Genomic DNA, 24,583 nt, shown 5'->3' on the forward strand with positions numbered 1-24,583 from the left:
TTTATGGTTCTCCACACGTTTTCAATTACATTGATATCTGGAGATTGTGATGGCCAAATAAGACATTTAATAGCATCTATTTGCTTATATACAAAATAGATGCCTTTATTTTACGAGAGAAGTATTTTGTTTGAGTCGGGCTCGGCCTGACTACAGAGGTATATAAAGACTCGGGTTTGTCCTTCACCTTCCTTCCTGCTGAAACGTTCAAAAGGTATAGACGTTAAATTTTGTTGCTGGTAAATTTAAATAATTTTTCTAGTAAATCTCAAATAATTGTTTAATTCTCTTTCTTACTTTTTAATTACAACAAATTTAAGCAAGATTTTCTAGGTTTATCTAAAAAAATACAATGGATGACACTGGATTGTAAATTTGCATGTGGCAGACGACACGTGCGTTATCTCTTCATCACGTACAGAATCAGTCAATTTATAATTATCGTATGCAAATTTAATTTTCTTTTTGCATTGCCGGCTGTCTCTGTTTATAATTTACAGAGAAAATTAAATGATGTGGCTTTTTAATTCTTTATAAATGTATATCTAGACACGCGCGCGTGACGTACATACCTGTGTTATAATTGTTCGGCATTAACTTATATTCTAATTTTTGTTATATGTTTCATACTGTAATTCATCAACGACGGAGAAAAAATGCCACCCAAAAAAAGGAGAGCCAGCAAAAAGCCACCCAGTGCGAGTACAAGCGGGGAACCAACTGGGGAGGCCCAAACAGGTGAAGAGGGCACTGTGGCCACAAGTGGGGGAACGAATTTGGATCTGCAAGTTGACACGCACAGGCGTCCCAGTTCCAAAAGAAAGAGAGCAGAAGCTGCTCTTTCATCACCTGAATCCAATCCTGCTTTACCAGGTATATCTGTGCCCACCCCCTTTGAATTGCCAAATTCAGTTCAATCAGTATTTTCACCTCTAGCGAGCATTGTCTCAAGTAGCATAAGAACCAAAATAGTCAATTCTACGTACATTGATATTGCAGTGCTCCTAGATAACACTTCAATAAGTGAGACAATGGAGAAGAAAATTTATTTTAATGATAAGGGGGAACTGATAACCAGGGAAAGCTCCCAAACTAAAGTCAAAATAACCTCAATAGATAAATGGACAGACGCATTTATCATTTATGCGAGCATTTACTCAGCATCCCACCCAGATACTGTTCAAGATCTCTTTAAGTATCTGCACGACATTAGGCTCGGGGCTTCCCGGGGGGGCAGTTATATGGGATGGAAGACATACGATGAGCAATTTAGGCTCCGTCGTAGCCTGGACCCTGCGAGGTCATGGGGCAATATTGATTCTGAACTATGGCTTATGTACATGTCACCTGTAAGTTCACCTTCTGCGGTGGGAGGAACTAATTCTAGACAAACGGGGCACAACAAATGTTACAATTTTAATTATCAGGGCATTTGTACTAAAGCTCAATGCATTTACATGCACTGCTGTTTAAAATGCGGTGGGCCTCACCCATTCTCTACTTGTCCAGGGGGCAATAATTACATGGGTCAAGCTAAACAAACTTATTCTCCAAATGTAAGAAGCAGTTTAAGGTTGCCTCAGGGTCCTAACAATTTTCGCCCTCGAACACCAGTCAACCCTCAATACACGCGACCCCTCAGACCACAAACAAATCTGGGAACTAGGAAAAACCCCAATTAAAGTAGGCAGACTTAAGGAACATTTGAAAGATTACCCTGATAAAAAGGTCGTAGAATTTTTAGAAGAAGGATTTACAAAAGGTTTTAAGATTTGCTATATAGGTCCTAGAATCCATGTTTTATGCAAAAATTTGTCTTCGGCAACAGAATATCATGATCAGCTTTTAGAAAAAATCAACAAAGAAATAAGTCTAGGTAGAATTTTGGGTCCTTTTATTGAATTATCGATAGCAAACTTGCATTTATCTCCAGTAGGTGTTGTCCCCAAATCTGATGGGGGGTGGAGGATGATATCCCACCTCTCTTACCCTGAGTTAAGTGGTATTAACTATTTTATCGATCCTGAGCTCTGCTCAGTACAATATTCTTCATTTGATGGAGTAATAGACATGATTGCTAGGTTGGGAAGGGGGGCGTTATTAGGAAAAGTTGATGTCAAGAGTGCCTTTAGGTTGATACCCATTTACCCAGGAGATTTTGATTTGCTTGGATTTTCGCTAGATGGATTGTACTATATAGATAAATGTTTACCTATGGGGTGTAGCATTAGCTGTAAAATTTGGGAAACTTTTGCCACGTTTTTACATTGGCTGACAGGGTACAAATCGGGACTTAAAACTTTGGATCATTATCTGGATGATTTTATTTTTGCAGGGAGAAAAGAAACTCATGAATGTGATCTTCTTATGTCTCAATTTATATCATTAGCCTTTGACATTGGGGTTCCGTTAGCCGATGAAAAAACCACAGGGCCTACTACGAAGTTAACATATCTGGGTTTTGTAATTGATACAGTAGAAATGACTATTAAAATACCCCAAGATAAAGTTGATGCTTTATTACAAACTATTGAAGATTTTCTTGTTAGGCGAAAAGTGACTCTTAAGGAATTGCAATCATTAGTGGGAACTCTTAATTTTTTTTGTAAAGCAATTAGATCTAGTAGGGCTTTTATTCGTAGATTTTATGACGCTATGTCTGGGGGTTGTAAGCCATTCCATCACATCAGATTAACTTTAGATATGAAAAGTGACCTAAAAATTTGGGAGATTTTCCTGAAGCACTTTAACGGGGTAACATACTTCTCAGATACGGATTGGCAGGATTCTAATATCTTAGAGTTTTACACCGATAGTGCGGGTTCTAATGCTCTAGGATGTGGGGCTTATTTTCAAGGTAGTTGGTTTTTTCTTCCTTGGCCCAAACATTGGGAGAATCTGGAAATTATGAAGGACATTACATTTCTTGAGTTAATTCCAGTAGTGATAGCAATTGAAATTTGGGGGAATTTGCTAGTTAAGAAAAAGGTCTTATTTCATATTGACAATATAGCTTTAGTAAGTATAATCAATAAGCAAACATCTAAATCCAAGAGAATTATGGAGCTTGTTCGGCATTTTGTTCTGAAACTCATGGTAAATAATGTTGTTTTTAAAGCAAAACATATTTCTAGTATTGATAATAACATTGCGGACTCTATTTCTCGGAAACAGTGGCAGAGGTTCAAGGAATTGGCACCAACAGCCAAGCCAAATCCAGAAGTCCCACCGGGGGAGTTAGTGAACATGATATACAATCTGAAATAGACCGTTTACTTCAGGCATCAATTTCTACGAACACCAAGCTGTCATATCAGACAGGACTCGCATCATTTCACAAATTCAGGTCTACTTTTGACTTGGACGACATCTGGCCACCATTACCTAGTCATGTGATTCAATACATTGCTTACTTGTCACGCCTAGGATACTCATCTTCAACAGCTAGATCTTATGTATCAGCAATAAGCTTTAACTGCAAAATTCAAAATTGTAATGATGTCACTAGGAATTTCATGGTTACAAAACTATTAGAAGGGATGAGGAGGCTTAACAAATCAGCTGATTCTAGACTTCCTATCACCCACACTTTACTTGATAGGATATTGCATATGTTACATTCAGTATGTTTCAATAGATATGAGACGTTGCTTTTTAAGGCAGCATATTCATTGGCTTTCTTTGCTTTTCTTAGAGTGGGAGAAATTTGTTTAACTGTAGGCAATGACAGTAATTCAATTTTGAAAATTTCAGATATTAAATTTGATCAAGATGAAGCAAATCTATTATTAGTCATTAAACAGTCTAAAACTGATCAAACAGGCAAGGGTGTTACAATATGTGTTGAAGAAGTAGGTGGCAATATTTGTCCAATCAGATGCTTGAGAGAGTTCCTGTCTATAAGGCCCAAAGTTAAGGGAGCATTATTTTGTCATTTTGGGGGTGAACCACTGACTAGATCACAGTTCTCATCAGTTTTGGGCAAAGTGTTGAAGGTCTGTAAAGTTGAGGGCAATTACAAATCTCATTCTTTTCGCATAGGAGCGGCAACAGCTGCATTTGAATTAGGTTGTTCAGAGGATTCTATAATGGAGGCAGGTCGTTGGAAATCACAGGTTTACAAGTCTTACATTAGGTCTCCATTGGCAGGCTTAAGAAGAAAATAGAATTGTTGTTATTATTATGTAATATTATATACAGGTCTGAGTTGTTTAAGTGCTTACTACATAACCTTGCAATAGTTATTATACAACTGTCACTTTATTGTTAGTTAGAACTTATAAATTCATTAACTTATCAACAGGTATAGTTTTTATGAGAACTTGGAAAGTTTTTTGTTTTGCAGCCCCCTTGCAAGTATGGCGTGTGGGTTCCTCCATTATAAAAAGAGCATTCTTTGAAGCCTTTAAAAGTCCCTCGGGGGCCAACCTTGCTTTAGAAAGAGTCGGATTAAATATATGGTGGCAGGGCTACTCTGGACTTAAATTTATTGAAGTAAAAAGAAAACTCTTGCACCTGAAGAATTTTGAAAATGATCCTAACTTTATTGTTTTACATTGTGGGGGCAATGACATTGGTACCAGAGCATATTCATTATATGAACTTATTAAAAAATTCCAGACAGATTTAGATGAAATTAAGGGTCACTTCCCCCAGACCATCCTTATATGGTCCCAAATCCTTCCCCGGGTTCAATGGCGATATTCAGAAGACTTAATGGCCATGGAAAACTATAGGAACCGTTTAAATAGGGCAGTGGCCAAATACATATTGAAACAAGGGGGCTGCTATCTGAAATATCCAGATTTGATCAAAGATATCACTCAATTTTTGCTTCCTGATGGTGTACATTTAACAGAAGTAGGAAACTCCATTTTTCTTAATACAATTCAGGGAGGCCTTGAATACTTTGCTCTAAAAAGGGGTTGCGTGTATCCAGACAAGTCTGTAAGTACATAGAAAAAGTTTGGGGGGTCTAGGGCAGTATTGGCGTGGATCAGTTGGCTTGCGGCTTTCCCCCTTGTGTGGGGTGACTGCAAACTGTGCCAGTATGCAGCCATGTGGCATCTGCGCACACCAAGCCAACTGTTGACAATGTTTGTGTGAAACTTGTACTATACTCAACTGGACTGTGTTGATGTGTGAACCACAGTTAAGTGTAGTACTATGTGACAGTGATATGAAATGTGAACTTAAAAAATGCATATTTGATTTTGAGATCTATTTGAAATTTAAATTTTGAGATATTTGATATTTGAACTAATTTGAGTTTGAGATCTGATGATTGATATGTGAACTTGATATTTGAACTTTGACATTTGAACTTTGAACTTTGTTTGATGTGTGCTGACCCTCCGCGGTAAACCCGGGACGGTTAGTGTATACACAGATTGATTTGAATTGATGGGTTTGCCCAATTGAAATGGCATCCCAAATTGTTTGTGAATTATTATGCCACGACCAATACTCGCCATAACATTAAATATAAAAAACAACATTTGGTGTTGTATTCTTATCTCTGTATAAATAATAGCATCTATTTGCTTATATACAAAATAGATGCCTTTATTTTACGAGAGAAGTATTTTGTTTGAGTCGGGCTCGGCCTGACTACAGAGGTATATAAAGACTCGGGTTTGTCCTTCACCTTCCTTCCTGCTGAACCATTCAAAAGGTATAGACGTTAAATTTTGTTGCTGGTAAATTTAAATAATTTTTCTAGTAAATCTCAAATACCCTCCCTCCCTCCACATCGATATTAAGTTGTATGTTCAATTGTTATTAAAACAAAAAAGTTCTGGTGCTTGGGGTTTTTCTCCTCTTTTTCAGGATTTGGAGCATCAATTCCATTTGGACTTTGTTGGATACATGCGTCAGGAACCGTCGTGGCACTATCTTAGATTGATGACCATCTGCGCACACCAAGCCAACTGTTGACAATGTTTGTGTGAAACTTGTACTATACTCAACTGGACTGTGTTGATGTGTGAACCACAGTTAAGTGTAGTACTATGTGACAGTGATATGAAATGTGAACTTAAAAAATGCATATTTGATTTTGAGATCTATTTGAAATTTAAATTTTGAGATATTTGATATTTGAACTAATTTGAGTTTGAGATCTGATGATTGATATGTGAACTTGATATTTGAACTTTGACATTTGAACTTTGAACTTTGTTTGATGTGTGCTGACCCTCCGCGGTAAACCCGGGACGGTTAGTGTATACACAGATTGATTTGAATTGATGGGTTTGCCCAATTGAAATGGCATCCCAAATTGTTTGTGAATTATTATGCCACGACCAATACTCGCCATAACATTAAATATAAAAAACAACATTTGGTGTTGTATTCTTATCTCTGTATAAATAATAGCATCTATTTGCTTATATACAAAATAGATGCCTTTATTTTACGAGAGAAGTATTTTGTTTGAGTCGGGCTCGGCCTGACTACAGAGGTATATAAAGACTCGGGTTTGTCCTTCACCTTCCTTCCTGCTGAAACGTTCAAAAGGTATAGACGTTAAATTTTGTTGCTGGTAAATTTAAATAATTTTTCTAGTAAATCTCAAATACCCTCCCTCCCTCCACATCAGATATTAAGTTGTATGTTCAATTGTTATTAAAACAAAAAAGTTCTGGTGCTTGGGGTTTTTTCTCCTCTTTTTCAGGATTTGGAGCATCAATTCCATTTGGACTTGGTTGGATACATGCGTCAGGAACCGTCGTGGCACTATCTTAGATTGATGACCATCTGCGCACACCAAGCCAACTGTTGACAATGTTTGTGTGAAACTTGTACTATACTCAACTGGACTGTGTTGATGTGTGAACCACAGTTAAGTGTAGTACTATGTGACAGTGATATGAAATGTGAACTTAAAAAATGCATATTTGATTTTGAGATCTATTTGAAATTTAAATTTTGAGATATTTGATATTTGAACTAATTTGAGTTTGAGATCTGATGATTGATATGTGAACTTGATATTTGAACTTTGACATTTGAACTTTGAACTTTGTTTGATGTGTGCTGACCCTCCGCGGTAAACCCGGGACGGTTAGTGTATACACAGATTGATTTGAATTGATGGGTTTGCCCAATTGAAATGGCATCCCAAATTGTTTGTGAATTATTATGCCACGACCAATACTCGCCATAACATTAAATATAAAAAACAACATTTGGTGTTGTATTCTTATCTCTGTATAAATAATATCGTTTTCAGTTTTCCATGATTCTGTTGCGTTAGAGGAGTGGACCGGTGCATTATCATCCTGAAATAAATAGTCACCATTCGGGAAATGGCGCAAAATAACTGGCCATAAATTTGCATCCAAAATGTTAATGTATTTCTGGGAATTAATATTCCCATCTACCTCTGTAAATGTTCCGATTCCTTCGTGAGTAATACACCCCCAAAACATTGCCGAGTACTTTCCGTTCATACCGTGGAAAGAACTAAGGATCATGTTGCTCATAGACATTGATAAGATGGTTGCTAATAGATTTCCATTTGTCAACCTTCATTTTCCCATTGTTTCAACTTGACGCTGCTACCAAGTATGTGTGGTTGACTATACTTTTCATCCAAGGACGGATTTGACCAGCCCCACGCTTTTTTTTTTATTAATTAATTAAAAATTAATGTAGGAAAGTCGATAATGTATCCAGGAAAAATATTTTTTTTCTTTTTTTAATTTCTTCCTTTTACTGGAGTTTTTAGCTCACCTGAGCTGAAAGCTCAAGTGAGCTTTTCTCATCACCCGGCGTCCGTCCGTCCGTCCGTCCGTCTGTAAACTTTTCACATTTTCAACTTTTTTCTCAAGAACCACTGGGCCAATTTTAACCAAACTTGGTACAAAGCATCCTTGGGTTAAGGGGAATTTAAATTGTTAAAATCAAGGGCCAAGACCCCTTCACTTTTTCATTAAGGCATATTTTCTAATTATAGACGTCACGTGGTGACGTCGTGATGAAGTGCTTCGTGTAGTATAAGTCTCATTGAAGTCTATAGAATGCATAATTATAACAAAAGTTTTATGCTTGACATTTCCGATTGATTAGTGTTACATCATTATAAAAAAGTCTTAATTCGCCGAATTCTGGTCCATGTGCTGCCTTAACATACCCGCGTACTGGAGTTTTTAGCTCACCTGAGCTGAAAGCTCAAGTGAGCTTTTCTCATCACCCGGCGTCCGTCCGTCCGTCTGTCTGTCCGTCCGTCCGTCCGTCTGTAAATTTTTCACATTTTCAACTTTTTTCTCAAGAACCACTGGGCCAATTTTAACCTAACTTTGTACAAAGCATCCTTAGGTGAAGGGGAATTTAAATTGTTAAAATCAAGGGCCAAGACCCCTTCCAAGGGGAGATAATCAAGAAAATACGAAAATAAAGTGGGGTCATTAAAAAATCTTCTTCTCAAGAACCACTGGGCCAGAAAAGCTGAAACTTATGTGGAAGCATCCTGGGGTAGTGTAGATATTAAATTGTTAATATCATGACCCCCGGGGGTAGGGCATGGCTACAATAGGGAATCCAAGTTTTACATAGAAATATATAGAACAAATCTTTAAAAATCTTCTTCTCAAGAACCACTGGGCCAGGAAAGCTGAAACTTATGTGGAAGCATCCTTGGGTAGTGTAGATATTAAATTGTAAAAATCATGACCCCCGGGGGTAGGGCGGGGCCACAATAGGGAATCCAAGTTTTACATAGAAATACACAGAACAAATCTTTAAAAATCTTCTTCTCAAGAACCAATGGGCCAGAAAAGCTGAAACTTATGTGGGAGCATCCTGGGGTAGTGTAGATATTAAATTGTTAAAATCATGAACCCCGGGGGTAGGGCGGGGCCACAATAGGGAATCCAAGTTTTACATAGAAATATATAGAACAAATCTTTCAAAATCTTCTTCTCAAGAACCACTGGGCCAGGAAAGCTGAAACTTATGTGGAAGCATCCTTGGGTAGTGAACATATTAAATTGTAAAAATCATGACCCCCGGGGGTAGGGTGGGGCCACAATAGGGAATCCAAGTTTTACATAGAAATATACAGAACAAATCTTTAAAAATCTTCTTCTCAAGAACCACTGGGCCAGGAAAGCTTAAACTTATGTGGTAGCATCCTTGGGTAGTGTAGATATTAAATTGTAAAAATCATGACCCCCGGGGGTAGGGTGGGCCACAATAGGGAATCCAAGTTTTACATAGAAATATACAGAACAAATCTTTAAAAATCTTCTTCTCAAGAACCACTGGGCCAGAAAAGCTGAAACTTATGTGGAAGCATCCTTGGGTAGTGTAGATATCAATTTGAAAAAATCATGACCACCAGGGGTAGGGCGGGGCCACAATAGGGAATCCAAGTTTTACATAGAAATATACAGAACAAATCTTTAAAAATCTTCTTCTCAAGAACCGCTGGGCCAGGAAAGCTGAAACTTATGTGGATGCATTCTTGGGTAGTGTAGATATTAAATTATAAAAATCATGACCCCCGGGGGTAGCGCTGATCCACAATAGGGAATCCAAGTTTTACATAGAAATATATACAACAAATCTTTGAAAATCTTCTTCTCAAGAACCACTTGGCCAGGAAAGCTGAAACTTATGTGGAAGCATCCTTGGGTAGTGTAGATATTAAATTGTTAAAATCATGACCCCCAGGGGTAGGGCAAGGCCACAATAGTGAATCCAATTTTTACATAGATATATATAGAACAAATCTTTAAAAATCTTCTTCTCAAGAACCACTGGGCCAGGAAAGCTGAAACTTATGTGGAAGTATCCTTGGGTAGTGTAGATATTAAATTGTTAAAATCATGACCCCCGGGGGTAGGGCGGGGCCACAATAGGGAATCCAAGTTTAACCTAGAAATATATAGAATAGATCTTTAAAAATCTTCTTCTCAAGAACCACTGGGCCAGGAAAGCTGAAACTTATGTGGGAGCATCCTTAGGTAGTGTAGATATTAAATTGTTAAAATCATGACCCCCGGGGGTAGGGCGGGGCCACAATAGGGAATCTAAATTTTACATAGAAATATATAGAACAAATTTTTTAAAAATCTTCTTCTCAAGAACCACTTGGCCAGGAAAGCTGAAACTTAAGTGGAAGCATCCTTGGGAAGTGTAGATATTAAATAGTAAAAATCATGACCCCTGGGGGTAGGGCAGGGCCACAATAGGGAATTTAAGTTTTACATAGAAATATATAGAACAAATCTTTAAAAATCTTCTTCTCAAGAACCACTTGGCCAGGAAAGCTGAAACTTATGTGGAAGCATCCTTGGGTAGTGTAGATATTAAGGGGGGACCTATGTCCGAAAAGTCTTTGTGTGAAATTTTCAAAACTTTGACATTTCTTTTCTGACCACTTTATCTTAATTTTTAGGTATTAAAAACAATACCTTTATATGCTTATTTTTACACAGGAGCACGTGCAAAAACAGTGTGAAATGCTAAAAATAGATTATTTTCAGATTTTATTGTTCTACACCAAATATGTGCTAAAAAGAACAAAAATGTCAAAACACATTCGAAATCAACATGTATTTAATTTATATGACTTGTTTCTTTAAAATTAGAGCAAATTCATTGTAATTCATCTCGCGTGAAAAATTATAAAGGAGCACAATGTAAGTATCACCTTGTTTTTCTGGTTGTATTTTTTACAATTCTGATATACATAACAGGCAATATCTTAAAAAGTCTTTGTGTGAAAATGTTGTAATTTATATTTTTTTAAAGAACAGACCCCTCTCTTTAATTTAACACGAAAAAAATTATACCTTTATGATAAAATAAACGAGAAATATGACGTTTTCTTTAATTTTCGTACTCTTCTGTCACAAATATTGACCTTTCTGCACTAAAAAAGGGTAAATTCGCACTGACAAACGTCTGAATATAAACTTTTTTGAAAAAAAAAATTGTATTTTGTTTTGATAAGAAATAATTTAAACAGATAAACTCTTTTCTTCTTCATTCTAATCATTCTGCCCCCCCCTTCCCCGTCAGCAACCAACACCTAATAGAACTTAGGCATGACTTTATACAATAAAATCTACATGCACTATAAATCAATAAGTAAATATAGGTACAAGTACATTTCTTTATTTTTCTTAGTTTTATCCAGAAAATACTATTAATAGTAATCATAAAATTAAACATATTTCCCTAATTTAAGCCACTGTCTTTGCTGAATTTTAACTTATATTTTTGCATTTCTATATATTAAGCATACCATAGAGGTATTTCTTTACAACTGAAATTGCTATTATCGACCAAAGGAAGAGAATTCTGATATTAAAAAACTCCATAAATCAAATTAAACTGTTTTAATTGATGAAAAAATGTTCTTTTTGTAAACTGTGTACGTTTTTGATTAATAACAATGTTATGCCTATGATCACAGTTGCAAAAGTCAGCGGGAAAAAACAAACATCGCTATTGTGACGTCATATTAAGCTGCTTTGACGTCGAACGACATAGGTCCCCCCTTAAATTGTTAAAATCATGACCATCGGGCGTAGGGCTGGGCCACAATGGGGAATCCAAGTTTTACATAGAAATATATATAGAACACATCTTTTAAAAAGATCTGCATCACCCAAGTTACTCAGGTAAGCGATGTGGCCCATGTGCCTCTTGTTCATTCTGATGTTTGTAAACCTAAATATAAGAGAATACTGTTTCTTTTTCATTTTTTTTTTACAGGTATCTGGGATTAATATGTATACAGAACATAAATAATTTTATAGCTTGGTGGAATCTGGTTATTTGCTGGAATTAATAATTAGTTTTGTTTTGTAGGGTCCCAAACCCATGACTATGTTTGTTTTGGAAGAAGTGGTAACCAGAAGATATGCTAATGGTGAGCAATCCTACGGCACAATGTGGATGGTGTCTAGTGACAGTAACTATCACACACTTAAGCAGGTCATCATCCACGAAAAGCACATAAAGATTTTGAGGAAGATGAATGCTTTTTTAGTCGTAAAGAACACTATGCTGGAGGATGGGACAGTAAAGCTTGGCCAGCAGACTGTGGTATGTCTTAATTAATATCATAAGTTAAAAGTATAGGAAAGGTATCAATATGATGAAATGCGATTTTACTTATACTTTATAAAATGAGATATCTATTTGGTATTAAGCAACCATTTTTAAATACATTGGTTATAGCTGGTGAAACTGAATTTTTTCTTGTGCATTCTATACTGGTTTTTCAAAAAATTATTATTGTGTGCCCTTTGCATTAGTATATCTCATTGCTTGTTGATATGATAAATTATTAATACAACATAAAATCTACATTGACCATTCTTCTTTTCCTCTTTCCTCTCTTTATATATACCTCTCCTCTATCCTCTCTTTGAGAAACAATTGAAATCTGAAAAAGAATAAAAATAAATGGTTAAAAAGTATTGAAATAATAATTATTATTCTCATATGTAGAAGAAAATGTTTTCTTTATCTTATTAAAATGATACCCACCTTTATTTAAATGTCTCAACTTTAGTATGAAGGTTTGTGTTAATTTTAAAATAAGGTTAAAAAAAAAAACAAAATGAACTAGATGCTGTCATGAGACAGTAATACGCGCACTCAGGTGTTTGCCTCTAAATACACGCTCCTACATATTGGGCGGCTTTCCAAAGAAATAGTCAAAATAATTCTATAATTTATGCCCTGTTCACACGACGAGTTTAATTCGCAGTAAATTAATGCGAAGGAAACTGATGCGAATCAGATTAATGCGAATTAAATTGCGTTCACACGACAGCTAATGCGAAGTGAACTAATGCGAATTAAATTTTTTCTTCTACGATCAGGCGTCAGAAAGTCTATTATGACGTCATTTGTAAATCACGTCATGTATGCAGAGCCATCCTTTGATACATCATAAAGTGGCTACAGGTATGCATTGATTTTAGTGGTAAGCATACTTTTCCTCAATTTTTGAACCAAATATAGCACAAATACCTATATATAACCACCAACACGTGTCCTGTGACTTAATTCTGGCCTTACGCATGCGTCAAAATTTAATTCGAATTAGCTTCGCTTAGCGTTCACACGGAGCTAATGCGAAGTAATTTAATGCGCAGTAAATAAATTCGAATTAAACTAATTCGAATTAAATTCTCCGTGTGAACGCTAAGCGAAGCTAATTCGCAGTAACTTTACGTTTAATTCGAATTAAACTCTCCGTGTGAACAGGGCATTACATGTATTCATCAAATTGAGTATGAAATTCTCAGACCCTGTGACCTATAATCCAGAACCTCTTATATTTATTTTATACATGCTTAATTCATTATATACCAGTCTGAATTTTATTAATGATGTAAATTCATGCACGGATCTGTCGGGGGGGGGGGAGGAGGGGGGGGGTCAGGACCCCCCCCCCCTGGAATTTACAAGGTTAAAAAATGTATATACTAAAACAAGGAAAAAGTTACAATGGACCCCCCTTGGAAAATGCAGATCCCCCCCCCCCCTGGTAAACACGAATATGTGTAAAATAGGTATGAAAAGTTAAACATTTGCGGCAATAGAAGTCACCACTACCCCCACCCCACCCCCCATGATATAGGTTTTTGACGTTTGGGTGAGATTTACTTTAGGTTTTTTTTTTTTTGATTGTCAATTTCTTGGATAGGATTTTTTTTTGACTGAGGTGGACCCCCCCCCCCCCCCACCCGGAAAAAAATATCTGGATCCGCGTCTGAAATTAGATTTTGATATATGTTTTGCTCATAATAGGACCTTTTAAAATTTACTACCCCACCCCCCCCCCCCCCCCCCCCGACACCACAATCACACAGCACATACTTTTTGGAATAGGCTAGATGGAAAAGGTTTGTTAAAATTTAATATCGTTTGTTATGAATTAATTTAAAATTTGTTCTTGTACTATACATGTGAACATGTAAATTTCTTCATCACATCACGTTGCGTCACCCATTATCATATTTATAGATTAAACACCATTTGGCACACCTCGGCCGATACCCACTTCATCTGATAAGGTGATGGAATCGACGAAGGTTCGCCAAAATGGCACATGGCTGCAGTCTGGTGTGCATTGGATTAATATTCATTTTGTGTTATACCGGTAATTGGATTTATATTTCATGAAGTTGACGAGACACAGGGAGTCGGTAAGTAGAAGTTTTAGTATAGTGGGGGGTAAAATACACCCAAACGATTAGGTTAAAGTTAAAAAGGGTCAAAGATCATCGCGTGCCACACTAGACGAATTTCATATTGTGAAGTTATCTCCCGTTGTCGATGTGACATTCAGTTACTGCCAATACTGGTGCGGATCCAGAATTTTTTTCGGGAGTAGGGAGGGGGGTTCACATCTCAGTCAAAAAATTCCAGCCCAGAATTTCGTGACAAGCCGGAGAAAAAAAATGAAAACAAATAAACAAATAAAAAAACAATGATAGTGAGGTCAATGTTTTCTAAGTTTATAGGGAGAGGATGTCAAGAGTCATTTTTTACTTGCTACAGTATATAGTCTTGTTTAAATAAAGCAAATGCCATAGGGGGGGGATTCCAATCTTCCTACCCACTTCCTGTCCCTGAAATAACAATGTATTTTGTGATTCCAGTTAAATAGTATATTTTTTTCCATTTGACTAATTATTATACATATTTTGTTTCTTGTGTTTATAGTATGTCTGTCTATAAGTCTGCAGAAATTAAATCCTAGCTAGCTTGCCCATAAGTTTTAAGTGGGATGGGCTATACAAATAGCTTCCACATTTTATAGGTTTATTTCTTGTGACAATTTAATAAGACCTTTTATTTGGGTACCATTAATTTTTACCTCTGATCGCTTGACATGGGATACACATTTTTACAAGAAAAATACCAAACTTTAAACTCTGCCTAAATTTTGATCAGTAGGTGCTAGGGCTTTCATACTTAATCATGACATATTGTATTCATTGTGAACTGTCAACAGGTATAAATATGTTTTACCTTGACCCTAGAGTTTGAACCACTTAAACAAAAAAATTAACCTTGGCAATTAACTTTTGAACAGGAATTACTAGGGATTTCTTTATTTCACATGTGCATTCCTTGTGACAAGACTTTCTTCTGATACTAACAATTTGAACCCTTTGACCTTGACCTTTGATTTTGACATATATTTAAGAAACTTCAACCTTCGCCATAGGCTTCCATACTGGGACATCAGTGTTTCACAAACACATCTTATCTTCATTATTATTTGGTGGTGTCTCCATAAGAGGGAAGATGTATTCACAACAAACAAACAAATCACTAAAGAAAATATAAAACATGAATATGTTGGTCATGCATATCTCTGCAGGAAAAAAAAACAGCTTTTCAAATACTCCAACCATATTGTAACCCTTTCAAAACACTCATTTGAGCTTTTTTGGTTTCCTTAGCATATAATGTCTGTTGTGACGTGTTGTCCATCTGTTTGTCTGAAAACTTTTTACATTTTTAACTTCTCTAGAACCACTGGGCCAATTTTACCCAATTCATATAGAAATATGTACATTTGTATGTCAGACTCAGTCCATCTGTCTCAATAAATTTAACCTTGGTTATCACGGTCATATCTAGTGAATGAGAAGAGACATTCATATTAAACTTATGTATTAGTATATTTACCTGTGAGAATGGCATGGTTTTTTTTTTTACATGTGACCTAGAAGTTTGACCAACTTGCAAAAAAAATAAAATGGTTATAAATTCATCATTTTGAAAGAGAAAAGTTAGGGCATTCATATCATAATGCATGTATATTATTACCTGTGATAAGACCTTTCCAAATAAATCATGACTTTAACACTGTGACCTTGACCTTGAAGTGATCAAGCCTAACCTACTTTTCAAAAATGTTGCATTTGCTTATAACTTTTGATTGAGATGAGATATGACTCTCACATTTGACATGTACATAAATTACTCATAAGAATTCAAGGTGTTTCCCAGCATGCGATGTTTTCTTATGCGCCCGAATTTTTTCAGGGCGCATATTGTTTTTGTCCTGTCTGTTTGTCTGTTTATCTGTTTGTCTGTTGTCAACTTTAACCTTGGCCAAAACTTTTGAACCGTAAGAGATAGAGACTTCATATTTGGTATGCATACTCCTCTAATAAAGTTCTTTCAAATGACATCAGGGTCAATGACCTCATGACCTTGACTGTGACCTATATGCTAAAAATAGGTTTTTCAACTGTTTGTTATAACTTTTGAACCATAGGAGATAGGGACTTCATATTTGGTATCCATACTCCACTAAAAAGGTTCTTTCAAACAACACCAAGGTCAATGACCATGTGACCTTGACTGTGTCCTTTATACTAAAAATAGCTTTTTCCACTTTTTGCCATAACCTTTGAACCTTAGGAGATAGGGACTTCATATTTGGTATGCATACTGCACTAATTAAGTTCCTTCAAATGACATCAAGGCCAATGACCTTGTGACCTTGACTGTGACCTATATGCTAAAAATAGCTTTTTCGAACTTTGTTGACGCCGGGCGCATAGTGTTTCACAAACACATCTTGTTACCCCTTGACGTTGATGTTTTACATAATTTTCAAAATATTTAACTCTCCTAAAAGATGATTAGACTTCTGAGTAACATTTAAGGAAGACTTCAAGGAAGACAGGGCTTTTTGCACAAAAAACGTCATTTTTCGACCCACATTTGACCCCCCGGGGCAAAATCTAAATTCCAAAACCTTACTGCACATCTACATGACCGCACCAACCATCCCCCAAAAGATGATTAGGCTGCTGAGTAAAATGTAAGAGGAGTTCAGGGAAAACAGGGCTCTTTGTATGAAAAACGTTATTTTTCGACCCCCATTTGATCCCCTGGGGCAAAATCTTAATTCCGAAACCTTACTGCACATGTATATGACACCACCAACCATCTCCCAAAAGGTGATTAAGCTGCTGAGTAAAATGAAAGAGGAGTTCAGAGAAGACAGGTCTTTTAGCATAAAAAACATCAATTTTCGACCCCCATTTGACCCCCGGGGCAAAATCAAAATTCCGAAACCTTACTGCACATCTACATGACCCCACCAACCATCTTCTTAAAGATGATTTGGCTGCTGAGTAAAATGTAAGAGAAGTTCAGGGAAAACAGGGCTTTTTGTATAAAAAACGTTATTTTTCGACCCCCATTTGACCCCCTGGGGCAAAATCAAAATTCCGAAACCTTACTGCACATCTACATGACACCACTAATCATCCCACAAAAGATGATTAGGCTGCTAAGTAAAATGTAGGAGGAGTTCAGGGAAGATGGGGCTTTTTGCATAAAAAACGTCATTTTTCGACCCCCATTTGATCCCCCGGGGCAAAATCAAAATTCCGAAACCTTACTGCACATCTACATGACACCACCAACCATCCCCCAAAAGGTGATTAGGCTGCTGAGTAAAATGTAGAAGGAGTTCAGGGAAGACGGGACTTTTTGCACAAAAAACGTCATTTTTCTACCCCCATTTGACCCCCCGGGGCAAAATCAAAATTCCGAAACCTTACTGCACATCTACATGTCACCACTAATCATCCCACAAAAGATGATTAGGCTGCTAAGTAAAATGTAAGAGGAGTTCAGGGAAGATGGGGCTTTTTACATAAAAAACGTCATTTTTCGACCCCCATTTGACCCCCCGGGGCAAAATTAAAATTCCGAAACCTTACTGCACATCTACATGACACCACCAACCATCTCTCAAAAGTTGATTTAGCTGCTGAGTAAAATGTAGAAGGAGTTCAGGGAAGACGGGACTTTTTGCACAAAAAACGTCATTTTTCGACCCCCATTTGACCCCCCGGGGCAAAATCAAAATTCCGAAACCTTACTGCACATCTACATGACACCACTAATCATCCCACAAAAGATGATTAGGCTGCTAAGTAAAATGTAAGAGGAGTTCAGGGAAAATGGGGCTTTTTGCATAAAAAACGTCATTTTTCGACCCCCATTTGACCCCCCGGGAAAAATCAAAATTCCCAAACCTTACTGCACATCAACATGACACCACCAATCATCCCCCAAAAGGTGATTTGGCTGCTGAGTAAAATGTAGAAGGAGTTCAGGGAAGACGGGACTTTTTGCACAAAAAACGTCATTTTTCGACCCCCATTTGACCCCCCGGGGCAAAATCAAAATTCCGAAACCTTACTGCACATCTACATGACACCACTAATCATCCCACAAAAGATGATTAGGCTGCTAAGTAAAATGTAAGAGGAGTTCAGGGAAGATGGGGCTTTTTGCATAAAAAACGTCATTTTTCGACCCCCATTTGATCCCCCGGGGCAAAATCAAAATTCCGAAACCTTACTGCACATCTACATGACACCACCAATCATCCCCCAAAAGGTGATTTGGCTGCTGAGTAAAATGTAGAAGGAGTTCAGGGAAGAAGGGACTTTTTGCACAAAAAACGTCATTTTTCGACCCCCATTTGACCCCCCGGGGCAAAATCAAAATCCCGAAACCTTACTGCACATCTACATGACACCACCAACCATCTCTTAAAAGATGATTAAGCTACTGTGTAAAATGTAGGAGGAGTTCAGGGAAGAAAAGTGTGACAGACGGACGGACGGACGGACGGACGGACGGACGGACGGACATGAGTAACAACAATATACCCGAACTTTCTTTAGAAAGTGCGGGTATAACAATAGGAAACTTCACGCAAAGAAATAAACAACAAAATCTAATTCCTAATGTATGTAATACCATGTCAAAGTAGAAAAACACACTAAAACTCTAAGGATTTCTTCTAGATTTTGCTTTTGTAGCTTTGTTCTGTTTAATTACTAATGTATATCAACTGTGTATCAACTTGATAAAAATTTATGCCTCACTACTTCTGACATGATCATGCAACTGAAACAACGTAAACTAAACTTTTCAACAAAAATGTCAGCTGCTTACACTGAAATATGTGTTGTCCTAGCTCCTTGTCTAAAAACACAAAGAGATACTTATTAAACCAGAAGTCTCTGTCGAGACTGAAGCTCTACTGGTTTGTTCTTATAGCAATGGAAGGGAAAAGTTCTTAAGCAGTTGGGAATTGAAACTTTACCACAGCAATAAACAGAATAATGATCCTTGATTAAGTCTTTATATGTTCTTAGTATAGTCTACTTGCATACCACATTATACATGTATCATAATCAGACTTAAACTGCAGGAGGAGTAGCATTTTGAGAGTTTTTAACAGAAATTTCTATTTTTAGTTACCATGGCAACTTCGTTCATTAAAATCAAAAACCAATGTACAGAATTATATATCTTAGTGTAGTCTACTTGTGTGCAAAGTTATATTGAAATCGGACCAAAACTGTAGGAGGAGGAGCATTTTGAAACAATTTCCCAGAAATTTCTATTTTTAGAAACCATGGCAACACTGTTCATCAAAATCAGAAATCGATAAACAGAATCATGTATCTTAGTGTAGTCTACTTATGTGCCAAGTTATATTGAAATCAGACCAAAACTGTAGGAGGAGTAGCATTTTGAAAGAATTTCACAGAAAATTCTATTTTTAGTAACCACGGCAACACCGTTCATCGAAATCAAAAACTGATACACAAAATTATGTATCTTAGTGTAGTCTACTTGTGTGCCAAGTTATATTGAAATCAGACCAAAACTGTAGGAGAAGTAGCATTTTGAAAGAATTTCACAGAAATTTCTATTTTTAGTAACCACGGCAACACCGATCATCGAAATCAAAAACCGATACACAGAATTATGTATCTTAGTGTAGTCTACTTGTGTGCCAAGTTATATTGAAATTAGACCAAAACTGTAGGAGGAGTAGCATTTTGAAAGATTGTTTACAGACAGACAGACAGACAGACAGACGGACGGACGACGGACGCATTACTATCGCATAAGCTCTTCTGGTCTCTGACCAGTAGAGCTAAAAATTATATAAAAATATTTACACCTGCAAAAGTCATATTTAATAGAACCGAGTCCTTTTTATTTTGCTGAAACAACAATCTTTAGATCTCCTTTCTTATAATCATCAGCAAGATTGTATGCATACACTGCTGGATCACTCTCATATTTAACATTATACCATTGAGGAAATCCCGGAACAAGAGATATGACAAAACCTTTGTAAACCCCATCAGTAAATTTAGGCTCAATTCTTTTTCCTACTGGAAGAGGTAGTCATTCATGTTCTTTTTCATGAGTTGGAACAGTAAGAGTTACCTGAATCAGTGTCAATACATTTTTTTAAGGGTATCTAATGGCAACTTTGTGTATTTACCTGATTCCGTCCTACAACTTAAATTGAAAACTTTTTTATCTTCATGCTTCTGATGGAGAACATTTTTACGGAATTTTATATAAGACTCCAAAGCTTTTCTCTTCTCACTTTCTTTATCCAGTCTCTCTAGTCCTTCATTGAGCTGATTTAAACTTTGAAATAATCCATAATAGCATATGTCACTTGTAAATGCCTCTGCTTTCTTAATCCTATCTGCTTCTTTCCTTTCCAATTCTTTTTGTTTTTCTTTTTGATGCTCCAATCTTTTCTTCTCTATGATTTCTATCCTTTCTTTGAACAAACAGCGTATCTTGGTTCCTTCTTTTCTTGACTCGCTGAGTAACCTGTCCTTCTCTTCTTGGTCAAGTCCACAAAGCCATTCTCTTGTCTTATTAAAACTATACATTAAAAAGCTTTCATTGCTTAATGTTGTTGCATTTGGTCTCGTTCTCAGCAGTTGATCTAATTGGCCGAAGGTAAACTCTGGTTATTTATTATGCTTCATAACAGATTGTGTTTGTTGTTTCAGCTCCTCGGTTGGATTCCAAAACTGTCCTCCAGGAAGATGATCCTCAACCATTCTTTCTAACAGTTCTTGTATTGCTTTGAAGAGACTTTGCAAAAAAGGGAGAAGAATTTCATCCACTTCATATCTTCACTTGCAAGATGTACAGTTACCCTGTCATCTTCATTTATTGTGGTATTAGATGGAGTTACCTCACCCCTGATAAATTTACAACAATAATCCCACATCATTAGATGCTTCTTTAAGGAAATCTGTTAATGTTTTGAATGTCTCATTCATTCCAAGGATGTGTCCAGGCTCCTCTAGTTTTCTCCATAGTGGTGCGGATATGAAGACGGATATTAATCCAAATGATTTAACACCAGCCAAAAATAGAACTTCTTTAATGTCCAAGCTCACTGCTTTCAGAAGACTATTTGTTGTGCCATGAACAGTATCAAGGAAATAACTTATATCTTTGGCATGGAAGTAAATGCCATTACCCAACACAAAAACTAAGTTAAACCTATTGTGTTTAAACCTTGTCACTAAATTTTTTTCATTTTTTTCCTTAAGATATGTTTTCCATTCCAGACTTGCTCCATTCTTTACATCTTCACCCACAGCTAAAGCCTTTGAGGAAGTTCTGAGCAACCGCAGTGTACCACTCTCAGATCTGTGGTATCTCTTTAGCTCGGCATGTACAGCAGATCCTTTATCTTTTCCTTCTGAATTGAAAAGTTCAAACTTTTTCTGCCATTCATACTAAGAGGTGGAGGCCACAAAAAACATTATTCATCTTTGAACAGGATTTCTTCTCTACCTCGTCCATGTCTGGCCATCCATCAATAACTTGAGGCAAAATTTCAAGTCGGTATTCCTCAAGTAATCTATTAAAAGCCTTTTCTGTCGAAGTTCTGTCCGACATAGTATCTCGGATGTTGGCCAATATTTGATAACCAACATTCATATTACCTGTCGATTCTTTTTCATGGCAGCTATTTGTTATGTCACTAAGTATCTCCTTGAATGTGTCTAATGTACAAACACCGATTTTATTCAACATTTCCCTAAGTCCAAGAAGATCACAGTTTTGTTCAGAGTCTGTAACTAAATACGCTTCTAAAGTTTTCCCATATTTACGTGTTTCATCTGTGTATATGGTAGAATCTTTTTTTAGACAAAACTGCAACAGCAATTTTACTGTCAACTATAGTATTGACTGTTCTTGTGGAAGGAATTGCATTAGGTATTTTTCCATGCAAATGCCCTACTGTTTGAATAACTTTCCCTACTTTATCAGATGGAACTTTAAGATCTGTTAAATTCATAACACATTCAACAGTGCTGTTTGTATACTTTCGCTCATTTTCATCAAAAAGTATGACTTCACTTTGATCTTCTAGCAAAGTTTCTAAGTAATGAATAGATAACTCCTGTGCTGTTTGTATACTTTCGCTCATTTTCATCAAAAAGTATGACTTCATTTTGATCTTCTAGCAAAGTTTCTAAGTAATGAATAGATAACTCCTGTTCATTGACTTTTTGCTGTAGACTACTCAAATTGTACTATCGGTCTCTGCCTGTAGATTTAGGATTTGCTTTTGAGCACTAGCAAGTTGAATTTGTGCTGATGTTAATTGATCTTTAAGTAATGAATTTTCTTGTCTGAGATTTTTATTCAGTCTGTAAAACTTACTACTCTTTGCTTTTTCTGAGTTTAATCTATTGTCATTTAGTTGTTTTACTGACTGTACTTCTTTCATAACTTTATTTTTTTCTTGGCATCCTCCTCAAGTTTTTGGATTTTAGTTTTAGAACTTTTTTCTTTGTCTATTTTTCTTTTCAGTTTTCTGTCAAGCTGCTTACATTTTTCATTCAAGTCTTTCACTTTTTTCTCCTCTCATCTAAGAGTTTTTGTGTACTTATATTAGGAGACTTTTCCTCTTGTAAAACAGATGTTTCTGTACTTGGTAATGTTTGGGAAATAGTACCCACAGGTAAAGTAAAAGTTAAGTCTAAAAATTGTTTTTTGTCATCGCAACGCTTACTTGCACTAGTCTTTAAGTGTCTGTGGATTTTTGACAGAAAAGCAGGTTGATTTATAGATTCTTTGGGATTGTTTGTTAACTTTGATATCCAAAGAAGCAAATCTTTAACTTCCAATTTCTTCATTTTCATATGATTATAAAGTTCTAAAATTACACCAATGGGTAAAGTATTTTTAATAAAGAGAATGCTTTCTGGGCTCTCTGTAAGACAATTTATAGGTATTTCCATTTCTCTGCATGCCTCCATTTTTGGTATTAATTAAATTTGCTTGTTGTTGCAATTGTTTGACAGGATTTGTTGTTTTGAAAAGTCTGGACAAGAACATTTTCTGTATATATGTGTTGAAAGTAGTTAATTTAAATGGTCCTCCCATTACTATTTGACATGATCTGCTGTATTTAGTAAGGAAGATATAATTGTTTGTGTTTGTTTTTCATTTCACATACCCATTTGCCTTTCATCCTGTTCATAGTAAATACCTGTTTGATATGATGGTTGAAATTCAATTGTCTGAGTTGAAACATTTTGATTTGAAAATTTGGCCTTTTTTCTGTAACCTTTTAAAATTGACTGTGAAAGTTCACCTTCTGATGAATCACTGGAATTGGAAAGTCAGTATCTGACTCACTGAAGAGTAGAGGACTTTCAGGTGTTACTGTTAGCTGATTTTCCTCAATAAATTCCTAGAAAAAAAAATTTAAAAAGTGGTCTGCAATTACAGTTAACTTGACAAAGACATTTCAATTTAACATTTCAGTTTTCACATATTCATTAGATTTATTCATATCTTTAACTTTAGTTAAGCATTTAAATTAGGCCTAATAAAATTCTTTTTTTTTTTAAATTATTAATCTGCAGAGCATATATCAATTTATTATGATAAAGGTGTTACACTGACCTGGGTCTTTTTGGAGTCTTCTTGAAGTTCTTCCTGTGGCTTTGGTTCGGACGTGATTTAATTTTCAGTTTAATTCACGGCGACATATGTCACATATCGTTCTGCAAGTGCAAGAGTTTTGAAATTCAGTGAATTTTCGGTCTTGAAAATTTGCAAGATAATGCAATTAAAGGACAGAATGAAATGTTTTCATATGTTTATAAATCAAATGTAATACATACTTGTCGAAGATAACAACAGGAAGACTCATTGAACCGGAAAAATCGGCGATTTAATGCTTTGTTGTAGAGACAAGCAAAGTACAAACAATTTACCGCGGATTTCAAAACATTAGAGTTATCGTTCTTGTTCGTTTGACCTACTGGATTGAAAATCAATATTACATTAATTATCCGTGTTAATACTTATTGCCTAAGTATTGTTTTAAGCTTAAAAAAGATAAAATAATTCAAAAATGACCGTAAAATCTGCGTATATTGCCGATTTCTAGTCTTGCCACCTATTTTCTCACTTAAAATATCGATAAGTTGCCATTTTCTTACCATGTGCTTTCTATAAATATCATATACGTCAAATTTGACATCCTGACTTTAGTTTCACACCATTATTTTCGTATTTTAGCCTCAGGTTTTATCATATTAGACCGGGAAAAATCCCAAGCGCAACGAGGTAAACTTTTTGAGATTGCGGGAAAACTTGTCGCCAGCGCCACCTAGCGACGGCGCCCATTGCTAATTTCATACTTGTTCCACGAATCTTCAAAGTAGACGCCGAAATTCTGGTCTACAGTTTATTT

At 36.1% G+C, this 24,583-nt stretch overlaps 1 long non-coding RNA gene across 1 annotated transcript; it reads right to left on the reverse strand.

Annotated features, from left to right (window-relative positions):
• Window positions 1–23,435: 23,435 nt before the first annotated feature.
• Window positions 23,436–24,356, reverse strand: LOC134260399 (uncharacterized). The gene is made up of 3 exons (XR_009990541.1): window positions 24,330–24,356; window positions 23,788–23,888; window positions 23,436–23,572 (listed from the first exon to the last, which is right to left on the reverse strand). It is a non-coding gene; the product is annotated as an uncharacterized LOC134260399 (long non-coding RNA).
• Between the last annotated feature and the right edge of the window lie 227 nt (window positions 24,357–24,583).

The sequence above is a fragment of the Saccostrea cucullata genome, unplaced genomic scaffold (assembly GCF_032062105.1).
Source record: "Saccostrea cucullata isolate Sc308-1 unplaced genomic scaffold, CSIRO_AGI_Scuc_v1 ctg2085, whole genome shotgun sequence".
Classification (NCBI taxonomy): domain Eukaryota; kingdom Metazoa; phylum Mollusca; class Bivalvia; order Ostreida; family Ostreidae; genus Saccostrea; species Saccostrea cuccullata.